The sequence below is a fragment of the Pleurodeles waltl genome, chromosome 8 (genome assembly GCF_031143425.1).
Source record: "Pleurodeles waltl isolate 20211129_DDA chromosome 8, aPleWal1.hap1.20221129, whole genome shotgun sequence".
In the NCBI taxonomy this organism is placed as follows: Eukaryota; Metazoa; Chordata; class Amphibia; order Caudata; family Salamandridae; genus Pleurodeles; species Pleurodeles waltl.
In genome coordinates, this window is record NC_090447.1 from 1,304,128,036 (window position 1) to 1,304,142,477 (window position 14,442).

Sequence of the window (14,442 nt, forward strand, 5' to 3'; positions counted from 1 at the left end):
TTGGGGTGTTTCCTGTCGCCGGCACTAGGCCTACCCACACAAGTGAGGTATCATTTTTATCGGGAGACTTGGGGCAACGCTGGGTGGAAGGAAATTTGTAGCTCCTCTCAGATTCCAGAACTTTCTGCCACAGAAATGTGAGGAACATGTGTTTTTTTAGCCAAATTTTGAGGTTTGCAATGGATTCTGGGTAACAGAACCTGGTCCGAGCCCCGCAAGTCACCCCTCCTTGGATTCCCCTAGGTCTCTAGTTTTCAGAAATGCACAGGTTTGGTAGGTTTCCCTTGGTGCCGGCTGAGCTAGAGGCCAAAATCTACAGGTAGGCACTTCGCAAAAATCACCTCTGTTTTTTTCCAAAAATTTGGATGTGTCCACGTTGCGCTTTGGGGCGTTTCCTGTTGCGGGCGCTAGGCCTACCCACACAAGTGAGGTATCATTTTTATCGGGAGACTTGGGGGAACGCTGGGTGAAAGGAAATTTGTGGCTCCTCTCAGATTCCAGATCTTTCTGCCACAGAAATGTGAGGAACATGTGTTTTTTTTAGCCAAATTTTGAGGTTTGCAAAGGATTCTGGGTAACAGAACCTGGTCCGAGCCCCGCAAGTCACCCCTCCTTGGATTCCCCTAGGTCTCTAGTTTTCAGAAATGCACAGGTTTGGTAGGTTTCCCAGGTGCTGGCTGAGCTAGAGGCCAAAATCTACAGGTAGGCACTTCGCAAAAAACACCTCTGTTTTTTTCCAAAATTTAGGATGTGTCCACGTTGCGCTTTGGGGTGTTTCCTGTCGCCGGCACTAGGCCTACCCACACAAGTGAGGTATCATTTTTATCGGGAGACTTGGGGCAACGCTGGGTGGAAGGAAATTTGTGGCTCCTCTCAGATTCCAGAACTTTCAGACACAGAAATGTGAGGAACATGTGTTTTTTTAGCCAAATTTTGAGGTTTGCAAAGGATTCTGGGTAACAGAACCTGGTCCGAGCCCCGCAAGTCACCCCTCCTTGGATTCCCCTAGTTCTCTAGTTTTCAGTAATGCAGATGTTTGGTAGGTTTCCCTAGGTGCCGGCTGAGCTAGAGGCCAAAATCTACAGGTAGGCACTTCGCAAAAAACACCTCTGTTTTTTTCCAAAATTTAGGATGTGTCCACGTTGCGCTTTGGGGTGTTTCCTGTCGCCGTCGCTAGGCCCACCCACGCAAGTGAGGTATCATTTTTATCGGGAGACTTGGGGGAACGCTGGGTGGAAGGAAATTTGTAGCTCCTCTCAGATTCCAGAACTTTCTGCCACAGAAATGTGAGGAACATGTGTTTTTTTAGCCAAATTTTGAGGTTTGCAAAGGATTCTGGGTAACAGAACCTGGTCCGAGCCCCGCAAGTCACCCCTCCTTGGATTCCCCTAGGTCTCTAGTTTTCAGAAATGCACAGGTTTTGTAGGTTTCCCTAGGTGCCGGCTGAGCTAGAGGCCAAAATCTACAGGTAGGCACTTCGCAAAAAACACCTCTGTTTTTTTCCAAAATTTAGGATGTGTCCACGTTGCGCTTTGGGGTGTTTCCTGTCGCCGGCACTAGGCCTACCCACACAAGTGAGGTATCATTTTTATCGGGAGACTTGGGGCAACGCTGGGTGGAAGGAAATTTGTAGCTCCTCTCAGATTCCAGAACTTTCTGCCACAGAAATGTGAGGAACATGTGTTTTTTAAGCCAAACTTTGAGGTTTGCAAAGGATTCTGGGTAACAGAACCTGGTCCGAGCCCCGCAAGTCACCCCTCCTTGGATTCCCCTAGGTCTCTAGTTTTCAGAAATGCACAGGTTTGGTAGGTTTCCCTAGGTGCCGGCTGAGCTAGAGGCCAAAATCTACAGGTAGGCACTTCGCAAAAATCACCTCTGTTTTTTTCCAAAAATTTGGATGTGTCCACGTTGCGCTTTGGGGCGTTTCCTGTTGCGGGCGCTAGGCCTACCCACACAAGTGAGGTATCATTTTTATCGGGAGACTTGGGGGAACGCTGGGTGAAAGGAAATTTGTGGCTCCTCTCAGATTCCAGATCTTTCTGCCACAGAAATGTGAGGAACATGTGTTTTTTTTAGCCAAATTTTGAGGTTTGCAAAGGATTCTGGGTAACAGAACCTGGTCCGAGCCCCGCAAGTCACCCCTCCTTGGATTCCCCTAGGTCTCTAGTTTTCAGAAATGCACAGGTTTGGTAGGTTTCCCTAGGTGCCGGCTGAGCTAGAGGCCAAAATCTACAGGTAGGCACTTCGCAAAAAACACCTCTGTTTTTTTCCAAAATTTAGGATGTGTCGACGTTGCGCTTTGGGCTGTTTCCTGTCGCCGGCACTAGGCCTACCCACACAAGTGAGGTATCATTTTTATCGGGAGACTTGGGGCAACGCTGGGTGGAAGGAAATTTGTGGCTCCTCTCAGATTCCAGAATTTTCAGACACAGAAATGTGAGGAACATGTGTTTTTTTAGCCAAATTTTGAGGTTTGCAAAGGATTCTGGGTAACAGAACCTGGTCCGAGCCCCGCAAGTCACCCCTCCTTGGATTCCCCTAGGTCTCTAGTTTTCAGAAATGCACAGGTTTGGTAGGTTTCCCTAGGTGCCGGCTGAGCTAGAGGCCAAACTCTACAGGTAGGCACTTCGCAAAAAACACCTCTGTTTTTTTCCAAAATTTAGGATGTGTCCACGTTGCGCTTTGGGGTGTTTCCTGTCGACGGCACTAGGCCTACCCACACAAGTGAGGTATCATTTTTATCGGGAGACTTGGGGGAACGCTGGGTGGAAGGAAATTTGTAGCTCCTCTTAGATTCCAGAACTTTCTGACACAGAAATGTGAGGAACATGTGTTTTTGTAGCCAAATTTTGAGGTTTGCAAAGGATTCTGGGTAACAGAACCTGGTCCGAGCCCCGCAAGTCACCCCTCCTTGGATTCCCCTAGGTCTCTAGTTTTCAGAAATGCACAGGTTTGGTAGGTTTCCCTAGGTGCCGGCTGAGCTAGAGGCCAAAATCTACAGGTAGGCACTTCGCAAAAAACACCTCTGTTTTTTTCCAAAATTTAGGATGTGTCCACGTTGCGCTTTGGGGTGTTTCCTGTCGCCGGCGCTAGGCCTACCCACGCAAGTGAGGTATCATTTTTATCGGGAGACTTGGGGGAACGCTGGGTGGAAGGAAATTTGTAGCTCCTCTCAGATTCCAGAACTTTCTGACACAGAAATGTGAGGAACATGTGTTTTTTTAGCCAAATTTTGAGGTTTGCAAAGGATTCTGGGTAACAGAACCTGGTCCTAGCCCCGCAAGTCACCCCTCCTTGGATTCCCCTAGGTCTCTAGTTTTCAGAAATGCACAGGTTTGGTAGGTTTCCCTAGGTGCCGGCTGAGCTAGAGGCCAAAATCTACAGGTAGGCACTTCGCAAAAAACACCTCTGTTTTTTTCCAAAATTTAGGATGTGTCCACGTTGCGCTTTGGGGTGTTTCCTGTCGCCGGCGCTAGGCCTACCCACGCAAGTGAGGTATCATTTTTATCGGGAGACTTGGGGGAACGCTGGGTGGAAGGAAATTTGTAGCTCCTCTCAGATTCCAGAACTTTCTGCCACAGAAATGTGAGGAACATGTGTTTTTTTAGCCAAATTTTGAGGTTTGCAAAGGATTCTGGGTAACAGAACCTGGTCCGAGCCCCGCAAGTCACCCCTCCTTGGATTCCCCTAGGTCTCTAGTTTTCAGAAATGCACAGGTTTGGTAGGTTTCCCTAGGTGCCGGCTGAGCTAGAGGCCAAAATCTACAGGTAGGCACTTCGCAAAAAACACCTCTGTTTTTTTCCAAAATTTAGGATGTGTCCACGTTGCGCTTTGGGGTGTTTCCTGTCGCCGGCACTAGGCCTACCCACACAAGTGAGGTATCATTTTTATCGGGAGACTTGGGGGAACGCTGGGTGGAAGGAAATTTGTAGCTCCTCTCAGATTCCAGAACTTTCTGCCACAGAAATGTGAGGAACATGTGTTTTTTTAGCCAAATTTTGAGGTTTGCAAAGGATTCTGGGTAACAGAACCTGGTCCGAGCCCCGCAAGTCACCCCTCCTTGGATTCCCCTAGGTCTCTAGTTTTCAGAAATGCACAGGTTTGGTAGGTTTCCCTAGGTGCCGGCTGAGCTAGAGGCCAAAATCTACAGGTAGGCACTTCGCAAAAAACACCTCTGTTTTTTTCCAAAATTTAGGATGTGTCCACGTTGCGCTTTGGGGTGTTTCCTGTCGCCGGCACTAGGCCTACCCACACAAGTGAGGTATCATTTTTATCGGGAGACTTGGGGCAACGCTGGGTGGAAGGAAATTTGTAGCTCCTCTCAGATTCCAGAACTTTCTGCCACAGAAATGTGAGGAACATGTGTTTTTTTAGCCAAATTTTGAGGTTTGCAATGGATTCTGGGTAACAGAACCTGGTCCGAGCCCCGCAAGTCACCCCTCCTTGGATTCCCCTAGGTCTCTAGTTTTCAGAAATGCACAGGTTTGGTAGGTTTCCCTTGGTGCCGGCTGAGCTAGAGGCCAAAATCTACAGGTAGGCACTTCGCAAAAATCACCTCTGTTTTTTTCCAAAAATTTGGATGTGTCCACGTTGCGCTTTGGGGCGTTTCCTGTTGCGGGCGCTAGGCCTACCCACACAAGTGAGGTATCATTTTTATCGGGAGACTTGGGGGAACGCTGGGTGAAAGGAAATTTGTGGCTCCTCTCAGATTCCAGATCTTTCTGCCACAGAAATGTGAGGAACATGTGTTTTTTTTAGCCAAATTTTGAGGTTTGCAAAGGATTCTGGGTAACAGAACCTGGTCCGAGCCCCGCAAGTCACCCCTCCTTGGATTCCCCTAGGTCTCTAGTTTTCAGTAATGCAGATGTTTGGTAGGTTTCCCTAGGTGCCGGCTGAGCTAGAGGCCAAAATCTACAGGTAGGCACTTCGCAAAAAACACCTCTGTTTTTTTCCAAAATTTAGGATGTGTCCACGTTGCGCTTTGGGGTGTTTCCTGTCGACGGCACTAGGCCTACCCACACAAGTGAGGTATCATTTTTATCGGGAGACTTGGGGGAACGCTGGGTGGAAGGAAATTTGTAGCTCCTCTCAGATTCCAGAACTTTCTGACACAGAAATGTGAGGAACATGTGTTTTTTTAGCCAAATTTTGAGGTTTGCAAAGGATTCTGGGTAACAGAACCTGGTCCGAGCCCCGCAAGTCACCCCTCCTTGGATTCCCCTAGGTCTCTAGTTTTCAGAAATGCACAGGTTTGGTAGGTTTCCCTAGGTGCCGGCTGAGCTAGAGGCCAAAATCTACAGGTAGGCACTTCGCAAAAAACACCTCTGTTTTTTTCCAAAATTTAGGATGTGTCCACGTTGCGCTTTGGGGTGTTTCCTGTCGCCGGCACTAGGCCTACCCACACAAGTGAGGTATCATTTTTATCGGGAGACTTGGGGCAACGCTGGGTGGAAGGAAATTTGTAGCTCCTCTCAGATTCCAGAACTTTCTGCCACAGAAATGTGAGGAACATGTGTTTTTTTAGCCAAATTTTGAGGTTTGCAATGGATTCTGGGTAACAGAACCTGGTCCGAGCCCCGCAAGTCACCCCTCCTTGGATTCCCCTAGGTCTCTAGTTTTCAGAAATGCACAGGTTTGGTAGGTTTCCCTTGGTGCCGGCTGAGCTAGAGGCCAAAATCTACAGGTAGGCACTTCGCAAAAATCACCTCTGTTTTTTTCCAAAAATTTGGATGTGTCCACGTTGCGCTTTGGGGCGTTTCCTGTTGCGGGCGCTAGGCCTACCCACACAAGTGAGGTATCATTTTTATCGGGAGACTTGGGGGAACGCTGGGTGAAAGGAAATTTGTGGCTCCTCTCAGATTCCAGATCTTTCTGCCACAGAAATGTGAGGAACATGTGTTTTTTTTAGCCAAATTTTGAGGTTTGCAAAGGATTCTGGGTAACAGAACCTGGTCCGAGCCCCGCAAGTCACCCCTCCTTGGATTCCCCTAGGTCTCTAGTTTTCAGTAATGCAGATGTTTGGTAGGTTTCCCTAGGTGCCGGCTGAGCTAGAGGCCAAAATCTACAGGTAGGCACTTCGCAAAAAACACCTCTGTTTTTTTCCAAAATTTAGGATGTGTCCACGTTGCGCTTTGGGGTGTTTCCTGTCGACGGCACTAGGCCTACCCACACAAGTGAGGTATCATTTTTATCGGGAGACTTGGGGGAACGCTGGGTGGAAGGAAATTTGTAGCTCCTCTCAGATTCCAGAACTTTCTGACACAGAAATGTGAGGAACATGTGTTTTTTTAGCCAAATTTTGAGGTTTGCAAAGGATTCTGGGTAACAGAACCTGGTCCGAGCCCCGCAAGTCACCCCTCCTTGGATTCCCCTAGGTCTCTAGTTTTCAGAAATGCACAGGTTTGGTAGGTTTCCCTAGGTGCCGGCTGAGCTAGAGGCCAAAATCTACAGGTAGGCACTTCGCAAAAAACACCTCTGTTTTTTTCCAAAATTTAGGATGTGTCCACGTTGCGCTTTGGGGTGTTTCCTGTCGCCGGCGCTAGGCCTACCCACGCAAGTGAGGTATCATTTTTATCGGGAGACTTGGGGGAACGCTGGGTGGAAGGAAATTTGTAGCTCCTCTCAGATTCCAGAACTTTCTGACACAGAAATGTGAGGAACATGTGTTTTTTTAGCCAAATTTTGAGGTTTGCAAAGGATTCTGGGTAACAGAACCTGGTCCGAGCCCCGCAAGTCACCCCTCCTTGGATTCCCCTAGGTCTCTAGTTTTCAGAAATGCACAGGTTTGGTAGGTTTCCCTAGGTGCCGGCTGAGCTAGAGGCCAAAATCTACAGGTAGGCACTTCGCAAAAAACACCTCTGTTTTTTTCCAAAATTTAGGATGTGTCCACGTTGCGCTTTGGGGTGTTTCCTGTCGCCGGCACTAGGCCTACCCACACAAGTGAGGTATCATTTTTATCGGGAGACTTGGGGCAACGCTGGGTGGAAGGAAATTTGTAGCTCCTCTCAGATTCCAGAACTTTCTGCCACAGAAATGTGAGGAACTTGTGTTTTTTTAGCCAAATTTTGAGGTTTGCAATGGATTCTGGGTAACAGAACCTGGTCCGAGCCCCGCAAGTCACCCCTCCTTGGATTCCCCTAGGTCTCTAGTTTTCAGAAATGCACAGGTTTGGTAGGTTTCCCTTGGTGCCGGCTGAGCTAGAGGCCAAAATCTACAGGTAGGCACTTCGCAAAAATCACCTCTGTTTTTTTCCAAAAATTTGGATGTGTCCACGTTGCGCTTTGGGGCGTTTCCTGTTGCGGGCGCTAGGCCTACCCACACAAGTGAGGTATCATTTTTATCGGGAGACTTGGGGGAACGCTGGGTGAAAGGAAATTTGTGGCTCCTCTCAGATTCCAGATCTTTCTGCCACAGAAATGTGAGGAACATGTGTTTTTTTTAGCCAAATTTTGAGGTTTGCAAAGGATTCTGGGTAACAGAACCTGGTCCGAGCCCCGCAAGTCACCCCTCCTTGGATTCCCCTAGGTCTCTAGTTTTCAGAAATGCACAGGTTTGGTAGGTTTCCCAGGTGCTGGCTGAGCTAGAGGCCAAAATCTACAGGTAGGCACTTCGCAAAAAACACCTCTGTTTTTTTCCAAAATTTAGGATGTGTCCACGTTGCGCTTTGGGGTGTTTCCTGTCGCCGTCGCTAGGCCTACCCACGCAAGTGAGGTATCATTTTTATCGGGAGACTTGGGGGAACGCTGGGTGGAAGGAAATTTGTAGCTCCTCTCAGATTCAAGAACTTTCTGCCACAGAAATGTGAGGAACATGTGTTTTTTTAGCCAAATTTTGAGGTTTGCAAAGGATTCTGGGTAACAGAACCTGGTCCGAGCCCCGCAAGTCACCCCTCCTTGGATTCCCCTAGGTCTCTAGTTTTCAGAAATGCACAGGTTTGGTAGGTTTCCCTAGGTGCCGGCTGAGCTAGAGGCCAAAATCTACAGGTAGGCACTTCGCAAAAAACACCTCTGTTTTTTTCCAAAATTTAGGATGTGTCCATGTTGCGCTTTGGGGTGTTTCCTGTCGCCGGCACTAGGCCTACCCACACAAGTGAGGTATCATTTTTATCGGGAGACTTGGGGCAACGCTGGGTGGAAGGAAATTTGTAGCTGCTCTCAGATTCCAGAACTTTCTGCCACAGAAATGTGAGGAACATGTGTTTTTTTAGCCAAATTTTGAGGTTTGCAAAGGATTCTGGGTAACAGAACCTGGTCCGAGCCCCGCAAGTCACCCCTCCTTGGATTCCCCTAGGTCTCTAGTTTTCAGAAATGCACAGGTTTGGTAGGTTTCCCTAGGTGCCGGCTGAGCTAGAGGCCAAAATCTACAGGTAGGCACTTCGCAAAAATCACCTCTGTTTTTTTCCAAAAATGTGGATGTGTCCACGTTGCGCTTTGGGGCGTTTCCTGTTGCGGGCGCTAGGCCTACCCACACAAGTGAGGTATCATTTTTATCGGGAGACTTGGGGGAACGCTGGGTGAAAGGAAATTTGTGGCTCCTCTCAGATTCCAGATCTTTCTGCCACAGAAATGTGAGGAACATGTGTTTTTTTTAGCCAAATTTTGAGGTTTGCAAAGGATTCTGGGTAACAGAACCTGGTCCGAGCCCCGCAAGTCACCCCTCCTTGGATTCCCCTAGGTCTCTAGTTTTCAGAAATGCACAGGTTTGGTAGGTTTCCCTAGGTGCCGGCTGAGCTAGAGGCCAAAATCTACAGGTAGGCACTTCGCAAAAAACACCTCTGTTGTCTTCCAAAAATTTGGATGTGTCCACGTTGCGCTTTGGGGCGTTTCCTGTCGCGGGCGCTAGGCCTACCCACACAAGTGAGGTATCATTTTTATCGGGAGACTTGGGGGAACATAGATTAGCAAAACAAGTGTTATTGCCCCTTGTCTTTCTCTACATTTTTTCCTTCCAAATATAGGAGAGTGTGTAAAAAAGACATCTATTTGAGAAAAGCCCTGTAATTCACATGCTAGTATGGTCACCCCGGAATTCAGAGATGTGCAAATAACCACTGCTCCTCAACACCTTATCTTGTGCCCTTTTTGGAAATACAAAGGTTTTCTTGATAGCAATTTTTTACTCTTTATATTTCAGCAAATGAATTGCTGTATACCCGTTATAGAATGAAAACGCACATCAGGGTGCAGCTCATTTATTGGCTCTGGGTTCCTCGGGTTCTTGATGAACCTACAAGCCCTATATATCCCCGCAACCAGAGGAGTCCAGCAGACGTAACGGTATATTGCTTTCGATAATCTGACATTGCAGGGAAAAGTTACAGAGTAAAACGTAGAGAAACATTTATGTTTTTTTCACCTAAATTTCAATATTTTTCTTTTTCAGTTGTTATTTTCTGTAGGAAACCCTTGTAGGATCTACACAAATGACCCCTTGCTGAATTCAGAATTTTGTCTAGGTTTCAGAAATGTTTAGGTTTCTGGGATCCAGCATTGGTTTCATGCCCATTTCTGTCACTGACTGGAAGGAGGCTGAAAGCACAAAAAATTGCAAAAATGGGGTAAGTCCCAGAAAAATGCCAAAATAGTGTTGAAAAATTGGGTTTTCTGATTCAAGTCTGCCTGTTCCTGAAAGCTGGGAAGCTGCTGAGTTTAGCACCGCAAACCCTTTGTTGATGCCATTTTCAGGGGAAAAACCACAAGCCTTCTTCTGCAGCCACTTTTTCCAATTTTTTTGAAAAAAACAAAATTTTCCCTGTATTTTGGCCAATTTCTTGGCCTCTTTCAGGGGAACCCACAAAGTCTGGGTACCTCCAGAATCCCTAGGATGTTGGAAAAAAAGGACGCAAATTTGGCTTGGTTAGCTTATGTGGACAAAAAGTTATGCGGGCCTAAGCGCGAACTGCCCCAAATAGGCAAAAAAAGGCCTGGCATAGGAGGGGGAAAAGGCCTGGCAGCGAAGTGGTTAATACCACTCGTCAACAAATCTCAGCTTTGACCAATTTAAGAACGAATCCTAATATAATTATTAAGGAAGCTGACAAGGGAGGTAATATTGTCATTTTAAATACTTCAGATTACCTTCTAGAGGCCTATCGCCAACTACACGATTCTCAGTGCTACAAACGGTTAGATTCAAATCCTACAGCACATATACAACAGCAACTTTCAGTACTCCTGGACCATTGGCTTTCCCGTCAAGTTATTTCACATCAAGAAAGGACTGCTTTGTTTCTTTCTCACCCTACTGTCCCAACTCTATATCTACTACCAAAAATTCATAAAAAAGATATTCCGCCCAAAGGCAGGCCTATAATATCAGGGGTCAATTCTATTTGTTCCAAATTAGGGACTCTCATTGACCAAGTACTCCAGCCTTTGATGACTAACTTACCTTCATACGTGAGAGACACTAAAGATATCATCTGTAAACTCCAAGATATTGACTGGCAACCTGACTACCTTCTAGTGACTATAGATATAGTAAGTCTTTACACTTCTATCAGACACAAGGACGGACTAGAAGCGGTCAGACAAGCACTTTCGACAAGATCAGTGTCATTTACTACTCACAACTGTATGATATTGAATATGTTACAGTTCTGTTTAGAGAATAATTACTTTCTCTTCGACGGGAAGTTCTACCTACAATTACAGGGCACGGCGATGGGGGCCAAATTCGCGCCTTCATATGCCTGTATTCTCATGGGAGCTGTAGAACGAGAGTGGCTGTGGAGTGATCAAAATGAATGTTTTTCCCAAAATATCATTTTCTGGGGACGGTACGTCGATGACATTTTGATGATTTGGCAAGGACAAAGAACTTTACTAACTCAATTTTTGCAGTCATTAGTACCAAACAAATGGGCCATTGATATCACATACAACATTTCAGATTCACATGTTGAGTATTTAGATCTATTGATTTATGTGGAAAATGAGAAATTACAGACACGATTCTTCAGAAAACCTACAGCGGCAAATGCCATTTTGCACGCCACTAGTTGTCATCCTTCAAGCATAATCAAAAACATTCCACAAGGCGAGTACAGACGAGCAGGAGTCAATTGCACAAAATCTAGTGATTATGATCTGTTCTCTTCACAAATAACTGAGAGACTCCTAACCCGGGGGTATAACCCAATATCACTGACCAATGCCAACAGTAAACTAGGACAAATGGATCGTCACAAGATGATCAATTCATCATCACGACATAAAGAGGACACCTCTATTCGATTTATCACCCAATTTCATAATGACCATCACTTAATACGGAAACATCTTCGCAAGCACTGGCATCTTATCAGCAATAATCCTTCTATCCAAAATTCCATTACTCAACATCCACAAATAGGGTTCCACAGGGCCCCTAATCTTCGAGATAAACTCTGTCCTTCCTTTTTTCAACAGACAGCTTCTGATTCCTATTTTTCCAAACCCAAAGGCTTCTTCACCTGTACTAAGTGCTCAATATGTAAATTGGGACTCAATAGATCTACTACACTGTACATTAATGATAAAGAAGTAATGATTAAGGATTTTATTAATTGTGAAAGCAGAAATGTAGTATATTTGATTTTCTGCCCATGCCACAAGGCTTACATAGGAAGCACGATTCGTCCCTTAAAACTCCGAATTCAAGAACATTTTCGGAACATTCAAAAATTGGAGACCAAGGCACCTTTGGTGGAACATTACAAAACATTCCACCATAATGAACGATCCTTCAAATTCAGTGGCTTACACCGTATTACTCCGTCCCCACGAGGAGGTAACTTACAGTTACGACTACGACAAGAAGAAAGCAGGATGATCATCCAATATGATACAGTGAACAATGGCTTGAACCAGGATCACGAATGGCACTACTGGTTATTATAAATGTTGTGTTGTTTTAGTTGTTTTGATGAGCTGGAGTCAAAGTTGTTTTCTGATCTATCACAATTCTTTCTTCCCTTTCAATTTGCTGGTTGTATTATGAGTCTTCCACTAAATTCTTGCATTGGTTCTTATTTTCTCCTCTTTTCACTATTTTATTTTTTGACCATTCTTAGATTATTTCTATCTCTTTTCTGTACTTGTTTATTTTCTCTTTTTTTTAAAAACTTTACCAATAACAAAAAATTATTTAAAGTAATCATTTCCGCAATTAGCTTTCCACTCTATCCATTTGTTTTTTTTCATTTTTTTCATTTTATAATTACGCTCTTTCCATTTTACTGGTATTCCCTTTCAAGGTATCATTTCTCAAATACTTTAATTTCTCTTTTTCCTCAACTCTTTTCCACGTTACTGTTCTGTGCAATTATTGTTCATCTGCGGCTTAGACCCCTTCTAATATGGCCGCCGCGTTTCTACTGCTTGCCTAAAGAAGTGTCCCTCCTCTGTCTCGCTGTATTCGAGATAGAGAAAGGACACCTTAGGTACAATTACCGCGCTGTAACCAGCCGGCGTCTTAGCGATTTAACGCAGGACGCGCTGGAGCCTTTTTGTCAGATTGTACGGCAGGGTTTTTCTTTCCCTTAATTCACCGCGATTACAGGTATTAATATTTTCCTTTCAGTTACAGATCAAATGATAACTCAGAATCTCTGTAATTACCGTAGTTATCTACTTGTGGATACGTGTTTAGTTCATCTTGGCAGGGAGCATTTGTTTACGAGTAATAAGGTATTTTTAATTGAGAGCATGTTGCTCATATTTATTTGTTATGAAGATGACATCCCCTTAGCTTCATCAGTGTCGTTCATACTATTTAACATTGTTGGTTGACAAACCTGAGATATGGTTAAAGGGGACTCAAAGGCTCTTTGTGGCTAAGTGAATTACAAGCATATAGTTCATATCCATTTATTACTTTATGATAACTTCGTTTTTTCTGCTTTGATATATATTTAATTTTATTTTGATGATTGATACTATTTGTGACATGGTTTCTAAGGGGGCAAATATGATACTATTAAATTTGGGGTGTCTTTTTGTGTGAATCAACATACATTGCTAGTATATGAGAATTTTTACAACTTATTCCTATGTTTAGCTTTCTTTTCACAATTGTGATAACTGATGTAAGAAGTTTGCCATTTTGTTCTGAATCGGGTATGTTACCAATTCTTCTTAGTTTTCTATTTTGGGCACACTAACATCCCCCACAGGATGGGTCTAATAACATCAGTTTACTCACATTTTTCTGGAGCATGAATTTACACCACGTGAGTGCCAGCCAGTATATTTTTTTACCCACCTATCGCATAGGACCCCAACCACTTTCTCATTCTTTCACATTTTTTATCTTTTTTCACGTTAATTCTGTTTCTTTCTTTTATCTTTTCTCAAACTTTAGAGCAGTAAATTGAATCTTCCTATTTCAATGCATAGCTCTTTCTCTACTAATAAATATTTTCTTTAGGACTTTAGCGTTAGGCTCACACTGGGGAATTTTCTATAAATCACGCTTTTATAATCATAGATTTCACTGAGAGGGAGCACAATATTTCTCTGCCTGACTTGCATGGACAGCATGCTTTCAATTTGGGAATATTTTTGCTTAATATGCAACTCATATTGCCCATATATATATATCTTTTACAGCCTTGAGAAAGCCCCCGCTTACCCGCCAAAGGGGCGAAACACGTGTTGGCTGTTCTTCCACTGAATATAGCTTCTCGATCACTTTGGTTTGATCGCTCGATTAGCTAACTGGACTATCGCTTTGCTGATTTTCTTTGGAACCTAATTTCAGCTTTAAAGACTGCTACAAATCAACTGGGTTATATAAACTTAATTTCAGCTTCAAAGACTGCCACAATTATATTGGATTATATATCTATGGAACTGTTTCTTCTTTTTTGTTACAATAAACAATCACTTAAGCATTTTGCCTGTTAACAGTAATTTATGAAGTGGGAACTCACCTCTAATTAATCTAGCACTATTATTGGGAGGCTTAGAGTCCATACCTTCCGGTCTTGAGTTCTCACAATCATTTCACAAATTCGGCATTTTAAGGAAGTCAACTGGCTGGACTCCTCTTCTTTCCCCTGTTAGAGAGGCCATGTTGGAGTTGTGGGCCTCCATCAATTCACGCATGTCCCTCTGTAGCTGCTTGATTTCCTATAGTTCAGTCAACACCTGGCCCATCATGCCTTAGGACTCCTAATAGACCCCCAAGAGGTGGCTAATGGTGTCCTGGCCAAGAGCAGCCCAAGTGGTCTCACCCCACTGGCCCACAGCATCCCTCCCATGCACACTACCTCCACAGGCCTGTGCCCCTGCCACAGGTTGCCCTTTCCAACTTATTCCTGGACTCTCATTGTCTGATGTGTTGCACTGCAACTCAGGATCCAGGACGGGGGAGCACAAGATGGTGCTAGGGACATAGGTTGGGGGGCAAATGGTTGCCTGAGATTTTGAAGCAACATGTCTGAAGGGTGACATTGTAGGC